Below are 17,986 nucleotides of genomic sequence, written 5' to 3' on the forward strand. Positions count from 1 at the left end.
TTTTGAGCTACAAATGGCTCAACATCAATGTAGTACTATGGGCTTTGAGCCTCAAATGGCTCAGGACAGAGGTAGGCACCGGGATTATCCAAATTGGCAAGGATAACACAAGATCCATTTGGATCCCGTATATGGATGACACAAGAGCCATTTGAAGACAAGAGGAGGTTGAGGGAATGCCTTGGTGCCATATGGACCCAAGTGGTTGTAATAAAAGAGAGACAAGAGAGAGTGGTATGAGGAAAAGTGTTGGCCCTCCCTTCAAAAGCTGACTTGTATAAAAGGCCAAATGGTTGACTTTGGTCTTCATTATTGTATGCACAAGTTTAAAATACAAGCTCCCTCTTCTTTTTTAAGAGTGTATTTGGGTGTGCTCTTGTTCCCTTTTAGTGCCTTTGTGTTTGCCTCTCCGTCCCCCTTCACTCTCCTCTTTCCTCCTCCTTCTCCCTTGCTTCTCCCCTCTCTTCTCTCCTCTTCTTCCCCTTTTCTCTCGTGGAAGCATATTGCAACAATCAAAGAGCTGCTTGAGTGACACTTGTGGATGGCTCGTGCTTTTCATTTCTCTCACAAGGAGTAGCTTGGAGTGGAGGCTCCATCAGCATTCCTTCAAGATCCCCATGACACATGAGTCACCGTTGAGGCTACACATCTTTCGCACCATTGCCGGGGAGTTCAAGGTATGCTTTTGCATTGCACTTACCTTCTCTTGTCATCTACCCATTGCTCATTGTTTCAAGCTTAACTTGGAGCCTTGATAGTCGAGTTGTAGGAGTGGAATGAGTGAAGAAGTGTGAGTTGTGGCAGAAAAAGATGAAACTTCCATTTTTCTTGTAGGAAATCATTTTGGATGGTGTGAAGCTTGTTTTGTATGTTTTTTAGTGTTTTGAACTGATAGGAAGATAGTTTAGAGGATTGTTAAGGTGTGTGTGACAGTAGCAAACTCCAACAAAAACACCCACAAGTGATGCTTTCAGTGAATTTTAAAGTTGGTTTGGAAGGAGAAAGTGTCACCTTTTGCAAAACACCCCTTTTGTCATTCAAATGTTCTTTTTTGTTGTTTATGCATTCAATAGGTAATTAGGTAGTTTGGCATCCCTCATCATAAAAAAACTTGAACAGAAACTCCAAAATTATCAAGAATCGTAAAAAACTAGTCCGTGACACTATGCATTCCTATCCCCATGGGTTGTTGCCTTAGCTCTATCCCTCTAGTCAAACATGCATTGACCCATCGCCTTAGGCTTAACCCCATGACCTGACAATTGTCTGCCGACTAACCCACCGCCTTATTTAATACGTGTTAGAATCTACTATCCCTCTAGTCTAACAGGTGTTGACTCGTTCCCTTAGGTCCATCCCCACAATACATCACCAAATTGTCAACAACCCTATGACCATTGCCATTCTGGCAACCCTTTGAGGCAGCTACCCTGTTGACTGTCATCTTAAGTCTATCCCCATGCCTTGCTGGCTTAGAACTAACCCTACGATCATCTCCATACTTGCATCCCATCAACCTGATCATCTCGTCACCCATTGCTTTAGCACTAATCCCACAATCCCAGATGGGCATACCATTCTCACTCCTCCCAACTTGCTGACACGTGTCAACAGTCCATCCCCATCATGATACGTTGCCATACTATTAGCCCTATGACTGTTGTCATTCTGGCATCCCTCTGAGGCAGCTAATGCATCGATCATCGTCTTAAATCTGTCCCCACGCCCTGTTGGCTTACAACTAATCTCCCGCCGACTTGATCATCCCACTGACCATTGCTTTAGCGCTAACCCCATGACTGTGGGCATACCATCCTTACCTCCAACCTGTTGACATGTGTCAACAGTCTATCCCTACACCCATTGCCATACTTCTATCCCTATTCCCATCGCTATAAGTCTATCCATACACCCATCACCTTACATCTAACCCTTTGACTGTGGGGATAGCTTTGGGGATAGACTCACCATCAAAAAATACAGAATTAAACTCAAGGTAGAGTATACCTTCGTGGAGATCTTATAGTTGCACTTGAGGTCTAGAAGAAATTTGTCCAAGGAACTCGAGTCTAAGGGTAGTGTTTCGAACTATGCTCAACCCATTTTTTGCCCTAGTTTGGGATCGGTTCTAATAGGGAGCTCCATTCTTAGCTCTCACTTAGCGTTAGGGCCTCAATGGGAGGACCCCTCTAGCTCTAATGAAACAGAGAGCTTGAACATCAAAATGTAAGACCCTGTGAGGTAAGGGCTTCTAAAGCCCCCTATTCCAGCCTAGTTCCACCTCATTCTCCTACTCCTTCCGTAGCCTCTAGATTAAGAGGGATGCTTTATCAACATGTTTGAATGACTAGGCCAAACGGATTCAATAGATATGGAGAACCCTTTCACCAGTATGTTCGCAGAAAGGGGAGGCCAGCAACAACCCCTGAGCTAAGAGTAGGGACTGAGGCCACCTTTGTGGACTCAAGACCCACACGATGCACCCTGACTCTGAGCACATGGAGGACAAAGACATGTGGATGAGGGACTTCGCAGCGCAAAACCCTAGCCAAGAAAATGCACAGGACTTCCAAGGAGGAAACTCTTATGAACTTTTGACCTACCAAGTGCCTGCGACATTCACTAGCTATGTGGTCCCACAAGCCCCACCTTACCGACCAATGCAAGGAATATCCATGCAGATGCCTATTGACCTGCTTCCTTTTGGAAACCAAAAGGATGCTCCCATAGCTGTAGCTCCAATCTATGGGGGAGCATGCTTCCCAACCCCAACCTTGGTACGGGAAACCCAATGGATCCCGCCACTAGGGCCATGCTTGAGGCTGCCTCTACGACCCATTAGGCTGAGAATGCCTCCACAAGCTTCCCAAACAATGCTATCGGATGAGGCGATGCGCATTCTTGTGAACGAACTAGGAAGGGGGGCCACCCTGCCCTTGGCCACTCCCGTATTTCCAGCAAGGATCAAGTATTTAGTGCTCCCGGAGATCTAGAAATGGTTAATGCTTTTGACCTCAGTCTAGATGGCAAGGCATGCTAATGGTATAGGGCCCTCAGCCCAAAAGAGAAAGTCAACTAGGAGGCATTACGAAAAGCTTTCATTGTAGGGTTCGCCCCGAGTGGTCATAAGTGAAGCCCGATTAATCAGTTATATGAGGCGAAATTGAATGACAAGGAATCCCTTTGTGATTACATCGCTAGGATCAAACACCTCAATCCCTGCTGCGAACCACATGAGAGAATGAGCAACAAACGATTGTTGCCACACTTCCTCATCGGGTTGGCAGACTTGAAGCTGCATGACCACTTAAAGGTTATGAATCCCACTTCCTTGGAAGTTTGCAGCAAAGTAGCCATCCGTATAGGTGATAATATGATGGATAAGGTTGTCCAAGACAAAACTACAACTCCATCCAAGGTATCACAATCGGTAAGCTCTTCCAGTATAGAGCCTACCAAGAAGGAGTATTTCATTGCAATGCATATGAGGGGGATGGTAACTATGTGAATGCATAGATTGTGCTTTATATCAAATAGGCATGCTTCTTATGTAGGAACAAAACAAGCCGTTACCTCTCTATTCAAAAGAGTCTAGGAACCTAACCTTAGAAGTGGTCCCATGTAGTCCCATCACCTTGTGGGCATAAGGGCCAGGAACCAATCCCTCGGCCAATTCAAAGCATCATGTGGTATGATTGAAATATAAAAATCACAACTCATGCATCTTAATCATACTACACAAGCATTTTAAAGTAAATAACATATGCAACCATTTCATATCCAAGCCGAATAAATGACTAGATATCAAAACCTAGATAATTACAATTAACAATTTAAAGTAGAATGAATAAACGACCAAGTGTTGAAGATTATACTAATGTGCTCCCTCCTTAATAGTCTCTACCTCAGCACATTTACTTACTTGCATAAAAATCATGCTTAAAGTAGAAGACATCCAATTTTTATGAATAAGTGCCGCATGAAAGCCAATGGGAAAGATCATCTCATTAAGAGAAAGAGATCTAACAATCTCTTAATGATGAACCCAACAATAGAAAGGTGATAATATCCAACTCATATCCAAGATCTCCCTCTTAATACCCAGTTTTATCCAAATTCTCTTGCTCTATACAATGAGGACTCTTCTTTGACATTCAACGGTCAATGCCAAGCACAATCTTGTATCTTTACAAGATTGTAACTAGACCTAATGGGAGTTAATCTTTAACCATTCAATAAGATCATCTTTATGGCAAAAAACTTCAACAAACAATCAAGGAAGACTTATTAATGATGGAGGTTCTAGCCACCTCCAAAAATGTCTTTTTTCTTTCAAAATTAAAGGATCATAGATGCATGAATCTAATTTGTTTCTATAACACTTTCCTTTCATGAACAAAGACAATCATAGCTTTCCTATCCTTCTGCAAAAGCTAGAATAGCTCCTTTATCTTTTTCATTAAAAAGAAGCCTACATAATATTTTTTCTCACTAGGAAAGGATAAAATTTAAATTAATTAGAAATAAATATACAAATACATTTAGGTGGAGGAACATGCATCCTAAATGATAAGGTAAGGCCCTATGCACATGATGCCATCAAAGTGGCACTGGTGGAGCCTTCGATTGGTTCACGTGTTGGTATAGTGAGGGTGCATAAATGCACCCTCAAACGCCCATCGGAGAACCTTGGAATTTGTGGTGCCCAAAATTGCACCTATGCATGCTTCACCAGCAGGTGGCTAGCAATAGCTAGTTGCCGTTGTAACCTACCTGTAGATGCTGATGCTGTCTTGGGGAGTTTGACATGTAGGGGGAGATTAAAGTGTACAATAGTCACATCCCCTCCAGTGCCGCTAGTCATTGTCATGAACTCCCTTGCATTCATATTAACTTGCCACGCATAGGGTGCGCTCTAGCTTGTGCAAGTGCACTAACTCTATGTCCTCCTAACCATTCCATGAATGGATAATCCAAACTTAGGAGGGAATGAATGAATAAAACCTTGCATTAAAATAAGTGGTGCCATTTCAAAGCACACCAAAAGTCATTTAAGGAAGGGACTGACTCTTGTGCGCAGGGATGTTTCTATCGAAGCTATGCTTATATATTAATATAAAATCTTAACAAAAGTTTTCAAGCTCATTTTTTAAGTTTCACAATATTGGTAGAATGTAGTACTTGTTTATATTTATTCTCTTGAAATTTGAAGGAATAAACGTAAACCCTGGCGAAACTTGACATTATTTTGCATAAAAGTTTCAAATCGTGGCAAATGTTTCAAACATTTGTTTTTATAAGGGCATACAAACTTTCAATGCCAATATAAAATTTTAGCTTCTTAACGAAACTAACTTGAAAAAATCATCCATGCTTGTACGTTGCAGTGGCGAGTGGCCTTTGTTGTTTACTAGTGAACCTTGGTTAGCAATCTTGTGCCTTTTTAGTGGGGAGGGAGAGTGCTCTCAATGGAAGAAGAACAGAAGAGGGTGAGAGAAGAGGGAGAGCTAGAAGAGAGCCACACAAGTTTTGGTGGGTGTAGAACACCCTAATCTTCTATGTCATCCATGTATATGTGCGTTTGAGTATTGTACATAACTGGGGTTAAGGAACAGTGGCCTTTAACCCCCACAACCTCCCACTTAAAGGCCAATGTGCCTTTCAGAGAGAACAACCAATGGACATACTATCCACCAATGCCCATCAATACACGGCAATACTCAAACCGCTGACTAGGTAGACTCTTCGTCAACTGATCTATAGGGTTGTCATCTATATGAGCCTTGACAAGCTCTATGTGCTTGTCCTCAAGTACCTCCCCGTACTTGACCTCAATGTGTTTGTTCTTTGCATGAAAAACCAGATTCCGTGCTAGCTAAATAGTACTCATGGAATCACTATGCAATGCCGATACACCTGTATGAATACCCAAATCTCCCACTAGTCGATCAAGCCATATAGCCTCCTTGCAGCCCTCTGTGGCTACAACATACATGTCCTCTATGGTAAACAAGGCAACACACTTCTATGCATGAGACATCCACGACACTGTACCACCTACAAAGGTGATCACATAACTAGAAGTGGATCTCTTGCTATCCACATAACTTGCATAGTCTGAATTTGTGTACCCAAGTATATGCATCTCTCCTCTGCCAAAGTAGATGCACATCTCCTTGGTACCCTTCATGTACCTCATGATGCACTTAACTGCCTCCCAGTGCCTCTTTCCTAGATTAGCTATATATCGGCAGCTAACAACTCCCACTACAATTCAATGTCTGGTCTAGTAGCTATCATAGCATACATAAGACTCCCAACTGTTGATGCATAAGGAACCTTGGCCATCATGGCCCTCTCCTCATTTGATTTGGGACTATCTAGCTGACTCAATTTCACATATGGAGGCAATGGAGTACTTACAGCATTTCCTCCCTCCATCTTGAAACACTGCAATACTTTTGTGGCTTACCCCTTCTGTGATAGCCAAAGGAGTTTCCTACTTTGGTCATGCGTGATGCGCATACCAAGAATATGACCTGTAGGTCCTAAATACTTCATATTAAATGCTTCATGCAACTTGGCCTTTAATGCATCCAACACATAATTATTCTTGCTAGCCAATAGCATATCATCCACATAAAGTGCTAGGAGTATCAGGCTATTATCCTTAGCCCTTTTAGTGTAGAGGCAGTGATCAATCTTACTGCTTTTGAAACCCTGGGACTGAATAAAAGCATCAAACTTCTTATACCATTCTCTAGGTTCTTGCTTAAGGCAATAGAGACTCTTTTTCAACTTGTAAACCAAATGCTCTTTGCCCTTTTCTTCAAAGCCTTCTGGTTGTACCATGTAAATTTCCTCATGTAGATCCCCATGCAAGAAATTTGTCTTGAAATCCATCTACATAAGCTTCATATCCTCTGCTACCCCACAAGGACAAATACACATCTAACTCTGGTCATCTTCACAATTGGAGATAAGATTTCATCAAAGTCCATACCCTTCTCTTGTTTGAAACCTTTAGCAACCAAACGGACCTTGTCTTAGGCACACCATCAAATGTGACCTTCATCGTGTAGACCCATTTACATGGCAATGCTTTCTTTCCATGTGGCAAAGAAACCAAGTCCATGAGAGTTGTGAGAATTTCCATCAATGTGTACTTATGTGAGAGAGAAAGACTAGAGTGTAGCTCATCTTCCTCTTTGTGAAGAAAGCCTTCAAGTTTGACAAGCTGTGAGATAGGTTCCTCAGAGATTTCATTGAGAGAGAAAGTGAGAGCCTCCAAAGCTATTTAACAACATTGACACAACCTTCCAAAGCAAGCAACCTTTAGAGTTTGTTGTCTTGGGACTGCACTTCAACTTTACTACTTGAATTTCATTGACGACTATAGTAGATATTGTTGGGTCTACTTTCTAAAAGAGAAAACTGAAGTGTTTTCCAGATTTCAAGAATTCAAAGCCATGGTAGAAAACCAAATAGGTAGAAAGATCAAAGTCATGAGATCAGACAGAGGAGGTGAATACATGTCTTCAACATTCATGAACTTTTGCAGAAGTCACGGCATTCGAAGACAATTCACTTGTGCAGATACTCCTCAGCAGAATGCAAGAGCTGAAAGGAAGAATGGTACTTTAGTAGACAGTGCTAGAGCAATGCTTAGTAAGAAGTATCTTCCATATTTGAGTTGTCTTTTGGGCCATGCATTTGTATGGTGCTTATCTCTTTACACTGTGTTGTACTACTTGGCTATAGGTGTACTTAAATAAGTAAGTCTACATTTTGACACTTGGTCACAATACTTGAATTTCGATGTCATTATAAGGACTCCTTCCTCTTGTTTTCAAACTAGCTCAACACTTGATCGTACCATTCAGTTGCATGTGTTGTTCAACAATCTTAGAAGGGTAATACGATTCAACACTTGGTCATTTATTTGGCTTGTGGTGTTGTTTTCTTAGGTACATAATTTATGAAATGGCTAGTCTTTGACACTTGGTCATTCATTTGGCTTTTGATGTCATTATACCTTACATCATAGAGTAATTATTTAGACTTTGACACATGGTCATTTATTTGGCTTGCGGTGTCGTTGTAGCTTGTCACAAAATATAATAGTCTCGAGGGGGGCACTTAGTGTAATATGTCTATATGACGTGCATTTAAGGATTCTTTTCTAAATCCCTATGTAACCTATTTCTAGTATTTCCCAGTATCCCCTCTGTAAATTTTGGGAAACTTTATAAATCCCCTTCTGTAAGTATATTTATTTTCCTAGAGGAATTTTAAAAGTCCTTATGTGAGTCATACACTACTACTTTTGGAGTCCCTTTAGGTAGGATGAGATGTTTAGAATGCAAGATCTCTACATCACTTGCATTATTTGAATCTACACAAAAAAAATTGAGGTACCGACTGGAATAATGGGCAATGCATAAGTTTAAGATGGGTTTGTGTCTTGATGATGCCATAAGGCAAGAGAAACAAAGAATAAAGACATATGTGCAAAAATTAAGAGGAACAAATATCAAACAGGACAAATCATGTGTGCCGTACACCAAGAGCAAATAATTGTGTAAAGTCACTTGAAACACGTAAAGAGCTCAAGAAACAACCTTTATAAAAATACTACATGAAAGATTGGGAGCTTTTATAAATGCTTTATATCTTTCAATTTTTTACAAAACCAGATGTAAGGAGAAGGGGTGATAGATTAGACAATTTTACAAAGCATTCAATGACGATATATAACATTTATTTCTTGCCAAATACAAACATCTAGAGCTTTCTTATGTGAAAGATTGGAAACTTATTTAAACAATGTATATCTGAGACTTAGTAATTTCTTCCATGTCTTTATTGTTAAAGAAGGAGTAGAGAAGAGAAAACTAAAACACCATGCTTTCGGCCACATTCACGATTGGCCTTGCCACTTTTTCCATGTCTTGATTGTTAGAGAAGCAAAAGATGGAAATATCATTCTTCTTTGTCACATTTATAGAAGACCTTTCCACTTTTTTTCTTGCATGAAAACCCTTACTAAGTCATATCAAACCATGGTATTAAAACCATAGAGGCTACATTCATACAACATCTTGTTGTACCCAATGCCAAAATAGCATTTTCAAACTTGCTTTATGGCATTCATATAAACAAAAGTACCCAGGCGGTTGCAAATCATCCACTTCAGTGATTCAAGGTCCTGCAAAAAAATAATTTAAAAAATCCATCAAGACAAATCAAACTAAACTCAGCGCATAGTAATAATCATAATAAAGCTTTTATCATATTAGAAAGATTACAAGAAGCCCCTACCAAGTGCATTTAATGCCTCTTTACAAAGTCATTGAACACATTCCAATCACTCTCATCTAAAGTATACTTATTGCTATTACACTCATAGGTGAGGTTTGCCAATGCAATTATGCTCTCAATATTTATCATGTCAAGGTCTGTAAGGTCATATGTGAAGCATCTTGAACCTTTTGCCTTTTGATACCACCCAAGCTGGACTTCTACTCCAAAAGGTCTATCTGAAAGGTTGAACCCTCTTTTATATTCCACATACCCCCCACCAACCTTTCTCCTCATTTTTTGAACTCGTCCAAGGTACCATATAGCTTGTGTTTTCTTTTTTTGCAAAGATCTTGGATTGCATTTCCTTGTTTTCAGTTCTTCGTGAAAGAATACGGCACAATCGGAACCTATTCCAAATAGGTTCTCATTTGATGTAGCAAGAGGTATATCTTCCTTAGAGTAGTATACTCCTTGGCGAACCATTGTGAGTCTATCTTTAGAGAGTGTGGGATTTCCATTAAGTTGGCTTACTAATGTGGACTTGAAGAGAGTTTTACCATCAATGGTAACAGCTGGGCTCACTGCTTCTTGTTCATCTAGGAGAGAATCCACCACATGTTTGATTTCACTTATGGAGGCATCGTTGTCATTATCATCTATTTCTGACACATGATCTCCTTGACATTGGTCTTCTTCTTCAGAATCAGATTCTTGTGAATATGCATGATCTGCAAATCCATTTGACCAAGGTTCCATCCACCACTTCATATTCTCACCCTTTGGCTTCATATGCAAACTTTCACACCTTTCTTGAGCACTTTTTAGTCCCTTCTTCAATGCTTCGATGATTTAATCATCAGTTGACACACACTCATAGTCCCCTAGATTAGCTTCTCCATGTTCTCTTTGAGATTCAATTCTCTCCAGACATGTTCTTACTTCTTATGTGCCCTTGTAAATAGAGGACTAACCTCTTTGCATTCAAAGTGTGCAAGCCTATTCATACTACTTGCAGTATGTAGCATATCCATCAAGTCATAAGCGCGTTCTTGTCCCACCATGCTTCCAATCTTGCTGAAGAAGATTTCTGTAAAGGAAACCATAGGCCTGGACAAAATTCTCTAAAGTACTTGATCAGTAGGACCACAAAATGGCATGAAAGTTGCACGTCTAAGAAAGCTTCCTTAGTTATGAAGTTTCTATTCAACGTATAGTTGGCATGATGAACAATCCAAGACCTCCAAATTTGAAAGAAAAAAAAGACTTTGCCCGCAAGATAGACTCAATCCACAAGATTCGAGTGTGGAGATAAGAAGATGTCGATGTAGTCTCCAACAATTTCAAGATAAGCTTGTGTTCCTAGCATGCTCCTCTCTTTTCTATGAATTCCATTCTTTGTTAATTCTCCCAAGTGCCATTGCACTTGTCTATTGCATATTCTTTGAGCTCCAGCCCAATTTTAGCGGTCATCTCGCCTAATGTCTCCCTCCCTTAGCATATGCTTGTCGATAGAAAAAGCATCATAGACAATAATGACATGATTTAAGGTGATCCAAACATTGCCAATAGCCAATTGACGCTTAGGCTTGTCAAGAACATTGACTAACTTTTTTTCATTATGTACAAAATCTTGATCATGCAGCCCAAAAACTTGATTTTCTAAAACTTTTGCTGAGAGAGGCCATCCATCCCATTTTATCCCAAATCTACTACCTCTTTTATCTAGATAATCGGAGATCATCAATGTTCTTCGCCGACTATCACCATCAGATGCATGTCCAATAATTGGACCAACCGTGGTCTTTAGCTTCTCATTCCATAAGTTTAAAATAGCATCCCATTGCTTGCAGACAAAACTTGCATCAAATCAGCCGCAAAGTGCAATGAAGTGCAAGAACCAAGCGTGGGAGTGCATCATGCAATGGATTGGCAAGAAAAACTCTTGCACGTCCACCAATGACACAATTTTGAAATGCATTGATAATCTGATCATATCCTTTTTGTCCTTCTCCCACTTTGATCATGCATGTAGTCATGCACTCATGATCATCTACTTTATATCCATCAAAACCCACAAGCATGTCATCCTTTGGATTCCACCTACAAGCAATAATAAGCACAAGTCTATAAGATCATATGCAATCCTCTTGCATTCAAAAACAAGATTTATATTATGAAAATAATTTAGAGAAAAAGGAGGTTACCTTATCCACTTCTTTATTGCAGTTTCATCTTCCACTATGATGAAGGGAATCCTTGACATGATTCCATGCTTTTCTTTTTCTTTTTCATAAATTTCAGTGATTGCATCAAAAAGATATCCATGTATACCAGGTACAAACTGAGTAGCAAGTCTTTGCCCTCGCTTTGTCATTGATAAAGAAGGTCCATTGAGGTTGGAACTCAAGAAGTCATGTGACCTTGGACCTCCCCACATCCTTGCAACCTCAAATATTGCCTTTATGTTCTCACTATATCTTTGTCCAGCACTTGACTTGATTATGTTTGTGGCAACATCTTGTAGAAAATCCCATAAGGCAACTTTACCACCAAACTTTTCCAATCTATGGGCTTCGATTATATTGTTGCAAAATCGTTTTACATCCTTTCGATTGAGACACTCTATGCTAGCTTCTCTTAAAGTGCAGACTCTTACTGAAAGAATGGCAACCTGAGACTTTGTCAACCATAGTTTCTTAGAAAGGTCTCTTACTCGACTTTTAGCAAAAAGAGTTGCATTTCTAAGCTCACTCTTTGTAAGATAATCTAGCCTTCTTCCACAATCGGTACCCCTATCTCCTCTCTTATTCTCAACCTTCTCTTTTCTATACAATCTCATTCTAAAGTCAGCAAGTTTAACTATCCCCTTGCAATGGTGGCATGTAAAGCCTTTAAATGCCCATCTTGTGAAATGCGTATGCAACTTATGTGATGAAAGCATCCATCCACATGAATATCGGTACCTCCATTATTTAACGTTGCCTTAACATGACGCTCTATAAACCAATACTTCTCGCCACATTGATCAGCTAAGAAAGGCTTTATCTTGACATACTTGTTAACTACTTTGACCTCATGGCTTCAAAGGCCCCAACATAGCAAGTCAAAATTTACAAAAGAAGATTCATTTTCTCTATTAAAACTTGCATCAACAGAGAAAGCACTCGTACTTGGGCTTCTAGTTTTTGTTGAAACCAAAAAGTTGCTAAGAGATCTTTGCTTTGGATCATGCTCCTTATCCTTTCGAGGATGCCCTCGCAAGCCAGTGAGTGCTACCTTTGGTTTTTCATTTTTTCTCATGAGCGACTTGATATGAGAGTTTGACTTTGTGTGTTCATTGAGAACCATGTACAAATCTGATCTTGGAGGACATAAACGCAACCATGCATCATCATATTTGAATCGCACCTTCACCAAGCTTTTGTCCTTAAAATCATGTATTGTAGCTTCAACAACCTCAAAATCCCAACCTATTGAAACGATAGGAGATGATTAAGAGACTTAATGTAAGAAGATGGCAAATACTAATTGAGGAATAAAGGAACAAATAATACCTTCATTTGTCGACATAAAAGATTTCATATTCTCTATCACATCTTCTATCTCTCTTTTGTCATCCTTTATCGGTTGATGCACTACTTTGGGCATATCTTCTTTTCGTAGTCCTCGAGCAACCATATACTTGAGCTCATGCTTTTTACTTTCTAATATGTGAAATCTCATGAAGTTAGAGAAGCAATTGTATGCTGCATGCTTGCCTTCTATCAATCCTTTACCATAAAGTTCATTACACTCATGACACCAAATTCGCACATGGGGCACCCCATTGAAGTCCTCAGAATGCAACTCAAACTTTATCATCCCTTGACACTACCATTTCCTTTAGCTTTGATCTAACTCTATCAGATTCACGTTGCCAAAGTTCAAGAATACTTGGGCTCAGTAATCTACTAGAAAGCTTTGAAGACATCTGCACTTGGGCATCAAGATTTATGTCATCAGCTAGTTGAGTGCAATGTCTTTTACATGGATAAGGAGTTTCCTCTATGCGGCATAGACTTCTCTTGATGTGCACTAAGACTTGATCATTGATTGTCCATCGTTCCTCTTGCCGTTTGGTTATTGTATATTCATCCTCAACAAACTCAAAGGGTTCCAATAGAAGCTCATCACCTTCAATTTATTCATGAACATGAGAGAATGTGGGATGACCTGTGTCTCTTGTCACCCTAACAACACCTAATTCCTCCTTATTATCATAGTCAATCACTTGAATCCTGAAAAAAGATGCCATGATAGGAGACCGATGTACTTCAAAATAAAATGAGAACCTTAATTATAACCTCCCCTCCACCTGTGTGTGCATGACCTGCAAAATTTAGATTGCCAATTTGTGCATGACTGGTGAGTTTAAATTTAATCATTATAATAAAAATTTGTATGCATGACTCATGGGTTTAAGCTTAACCATAATAAACACAAACTCTTCCCAAATTAATACACAATTCTAATACACAAATATAAAATTTTGAAAAAAAATAAAAATACATTCTAAGACACTTTACACTTTATTAAATTCAAATACTATAAACACATATGCTAGTATTCAAAATGCAAGAAGTTACAACACGAAGATAAAAATTTGAGAATTTTTTAAAAATATATTTTATAATAATTTATTAAATTCAAATAGTATAGATGCATATACTAGTATTCAAAATGCATTGAAAGAGTAACATTATAGTTTATAAACATAATTGTCTAAGAGTAGCTTTATAATAAAATCGGATTAATAAAATTGAGGCATCATCTCAACTACAGGCCGCAAACAGGCATGGGGTTGAGTGTTAAATCTTGCTAGTCGATTATTCATCTCGGCCAATGTCATTCTATCTTGTTTTTCCACAAACATATAGTTAGTTGCATTGAAATAAATCTGCCGCAACTTGCCACTCCATGCTGACTGTTTTGTGTAATCCTCTTTGAAGTAGTATTCCTTACACTCCTTATAAAAATTAATAACCTCTTTAATCATGTATCCCATGGCAAACACATCTGATTCTTTACTGTAAGCATTGGTGTTCTCAGGGTCGATTATTTCTGGAGCTTGCCAAGGCTGGAGTCGATTTTGTCTTATTGATGTACTCTTCTTGATCTTATAAGTCACATCATCCATATCTGAAGTACGCTTCACAAAATTAACAGCTTCTCTTGATTCACTATATCGAAGCAGCAATCCCCAATCAATGATGCCAACCCGTAGACTATGATTCTTGGTAAAATCTAGCATGACATTGAAAGGCTATAGATCACAATGTATAATGCCTTGCCTTTAATCTTGTAAGCTGTACATCACTTAGAATTGGATCTGGTTCTCTCCCAGTGACTCCATTGCCTTTCAAGCATAACACTTGCTTTTTGAAAGTCCCTTTCTCAAAGGGTAGCTGCATCATCATGTCTCCAATACTCCCTCCATTGAAGTATGGAAAAATGTCGATCCAAGGTAAAGCTTCAACTCTTTGTCAAATGACTTTAAAGTGTGAGATATGTTCCCTTTGTAGTGCTTCGCTGCATAAGTAATACTTCGAGGAAAGAAAGAGATGCCATTAAAAGTGACTTTAAAGCATACTCCAAATGAACCAGCACCAAGATTCTCACCCTCCTCTATAGCCTCATGGGGGATACTTAACACAATTGAACAATCACCATTCCTAAATGAATGTGCTTTGTGAGACGCATCCCCGTGACTACCCTCAATAGCTAACCATGCCTCAGAAGTTGGATCACATGAATGTTTTGATTGCTTATATTGCACTCTCTTCGAAATAGTGAAATGTGAATCTATGTCTTTTGCCCTCTTGCTTCTACCCTTCTCCTCTTTCCACTTCAAATCCCAAAAACCTAGTTTTTCAATGTCAATATTAGGAGGCAAGTCATCTTGCAAGTCTTCTGCACATTTCTTCATATTTCCTATGATGCTATTGATCATGTGACGTACTCCACCTTCATTCATTTCACTCTTGGGTAGCATCTCTCCCATTGTGTTGGCTATGACCTCATTGTAGAAACACTCTGTCCGTATTGCATTGCTAGTTATGTCTGTTATTTGCTCCTTGCTCATCTTACTTATCCCTATACAAAGAGCCGCCTAATGACTTTGAGCCAATTTTTCCTTTGCTCTGCTTGCATCTTTTCACAAAAGGATTTCTAGGAAAACATGCATGAAAAAACCAAGTATTGAGAGAGAATCTAAAATATATTCATATTTTAAATAATCAATGAACCCAAAGTTAATTACAGTAAAGAACACAACGAACTCCATTCTCATGAAATTTGCATCATGCTTACATGGGCCTACCATTTCAGTGTGTGGAGAAGTGTGTGTTAGACACTAGATAATCAACATTGGAAGAGTATTTCAAATAATATCCAATGGTTGATGACCCACAACTGATTAAAGATAAGATTCAACTTAGAATCCTTATACATAAGCAGCTTTCAAAGACCCCATGGATAGGCATGAATTAAAGACACAAATATCATTGGCTCTAGCATTGTTACCTCGGATGTATGAGCATGAATCTCGGATGTATATTTATTGGGAAGTTTACAACCTCTACACACTAGCATTTATGCAATGGTCCCCTACATTCTACACAAAATATTTCCAAAGAGGACAATGATGCAAGTACAGGTAAAAGAGGAATAGCGAAGAGTGAAATGGAAGCAAGGCAAGCAATGAATCAAGGGAGATGAAATCATCTAGAAAGAAGGAATGCATGGTGGCACGGGCATGATAGGGGTATAAAGTTAAAGTTGACAATGCCCCTAAAGAGTGCAAAGCAAGGTGTTCTTTTTCATGTGGAATTAACTGTATACCTTTGAGTTATGATTGCTTGCTAGCGATAAGAATCCTTACAATTTGCTCACAATTTGGGCCTTCACAATTAATGTCAGGTCTTTATTCAGGATGGAAACTTGGTAGAAGAATACCAACATGCAAATCCGAATCTCAATGCTACTTATAACCAAGGTGGTGATAGCTAAAGGAGTCTAACTAAGCTATTATTTTACCAATTACAACAACGCATGGGTTTCCCATTAGTCTATTAATTATACTAGATCACAAGTATTTTAAACTAAACAACACAAAGAACCATTTCATATGCAAGCTACAATGACACGAACATCAAATCAAATGGCTAAGTGTTAAAGCTTGGACAATTACATTTAATATTGTTAAGTACAACAACATCAAAAGTCGAATAAACGACCAAGTGTTGAAGCCGAAACTATCATACAACACTGATAACCTACAACAACACTGAAAGCCAAATAAATGACCATGTGTCAAAGTTTAAACATTTGTTTTATGAAATAAGCTACGACAACACTGAAAGCCGAATAAATGACCTAGTGTCGAAGCCTACTTATTTTATAAATTATATATCTAAGGAACAACACCAAAAGTCAAATAAACGACAAAGTGTTGAATCCTATTACTCTTCTAAGGTTAAGAGACGACACATACAGTCGAATGATATGACCAAGTGTCGAGCTAGTTTCAAAACAATGAGAAGGAGTCCTTGTAACGACATCAAAGGTTGAATATTACAACCAAATGTCGAAATGCAGACTTACTTACTTAACCGCACATATAATTGAGTAATACGATCCAATGCGGAAAGATAAGCACCATGCAAATGCATGGCCCAAGTAATTGACTCAAATATTACATTACAAATCAGATGATCAATGTATTATGTCGAAAGGCCAAATACGACACTACGTTGATATCTAATAGTCATGTAATATCAAGAATAAAAAAGTTATGACATTGACATACTATATGAAAAGATGACACTACATCGAACATATGTGAAGAAGAAACCCCCCCCAAAAAAAAGCTTATCAACTTATCGAAAATTTGCCAACGAATGGGTTATTGAGCAGAGAAAGAAAAGCTATCATAACTTTATTTCAATTATAGTTTTGATTTTGGATTGCTAACCAGGCACAAAGTGAACAGAGAGTCTCCTTGGTGACCTGCACAAATCCAAGGGACAATTAATAGAAATCCTCTCATTAGAAGGCAAGCTATAAACTCCAGTTGAGTCATTCCCAAAACTGCCTTTTTGAGATGCAATGCCTTATGAACAAACTTATTAGAGATCTTATGTAAGGTAAAGGGGAAGGAGTAAGGTAAATGAGGAATCCTAAGCTATGGATGAGCAACCCAACTTCGAATTGCGCATATTAGACTCCAAAATCTTACAGTTAACCAACCACTGAACAAAATTGAACCAATGTCCACAGAGTGATGAGGATCCCATGAAATTGATTTGCATACATATGAAAAGCCATGAATGAAAGTGGGTATCTCCAAAAGGGTTTCGGAGTATCATGAGGTAGATGGAAGAATCCATTATCGAGAATGAATATGCCCTGTAAGCACATTTCAAACGGTTTATGGGCCACGATGTCATCACTTATGTTTGTTACTCTGGGATATCAAGAGCATTTCTATTGGAACTAAGACCATTAAGGTCTCATGCACACACACAGAAGATCCAAGAGGTCGCAACTCTTGGTAACCGTCGTATCAACACCTATGTAATCGACACATTCCAAAGATTGAATACAATCAATTCTATGTCTATGTGCATGACTCAGATTTCTACAT

At 38.9% G+C, this 17,986-nt stretch overlaps 1 pseudogene; it reads right to left on the bottom strand.

Moving 5' to 3' along the window:
* Window positions 1–10,585: 10,585 nt before the first annotated feature.
* On the bottom strand, window positions 10,586–11,339 carry LOC147884364 (uncharacterized; annotated as a pseudogene).
* Between the last annotated feature and the right edge of the window lie 6,647 nt (window positions 11,340–17,986).

The sequence above is a fragment of the Dipteris shenzhenensis genome, chromosome 27 (genome assembly GCF_047967505.1).
Source record: "Dipteris shenzhenensis isolate YYH24624 ecotype China chromosome 27, Dip_SZ_1.0, whole genome shotgun sequence".
NCBI classification, from domain to species: Eukaryota; Viridiplantae; Streptophyta; class Polypodiopsida; order Gleicheniales; family Dipteridaceae; genus Dipteris; species Dipteris shenzhenensis.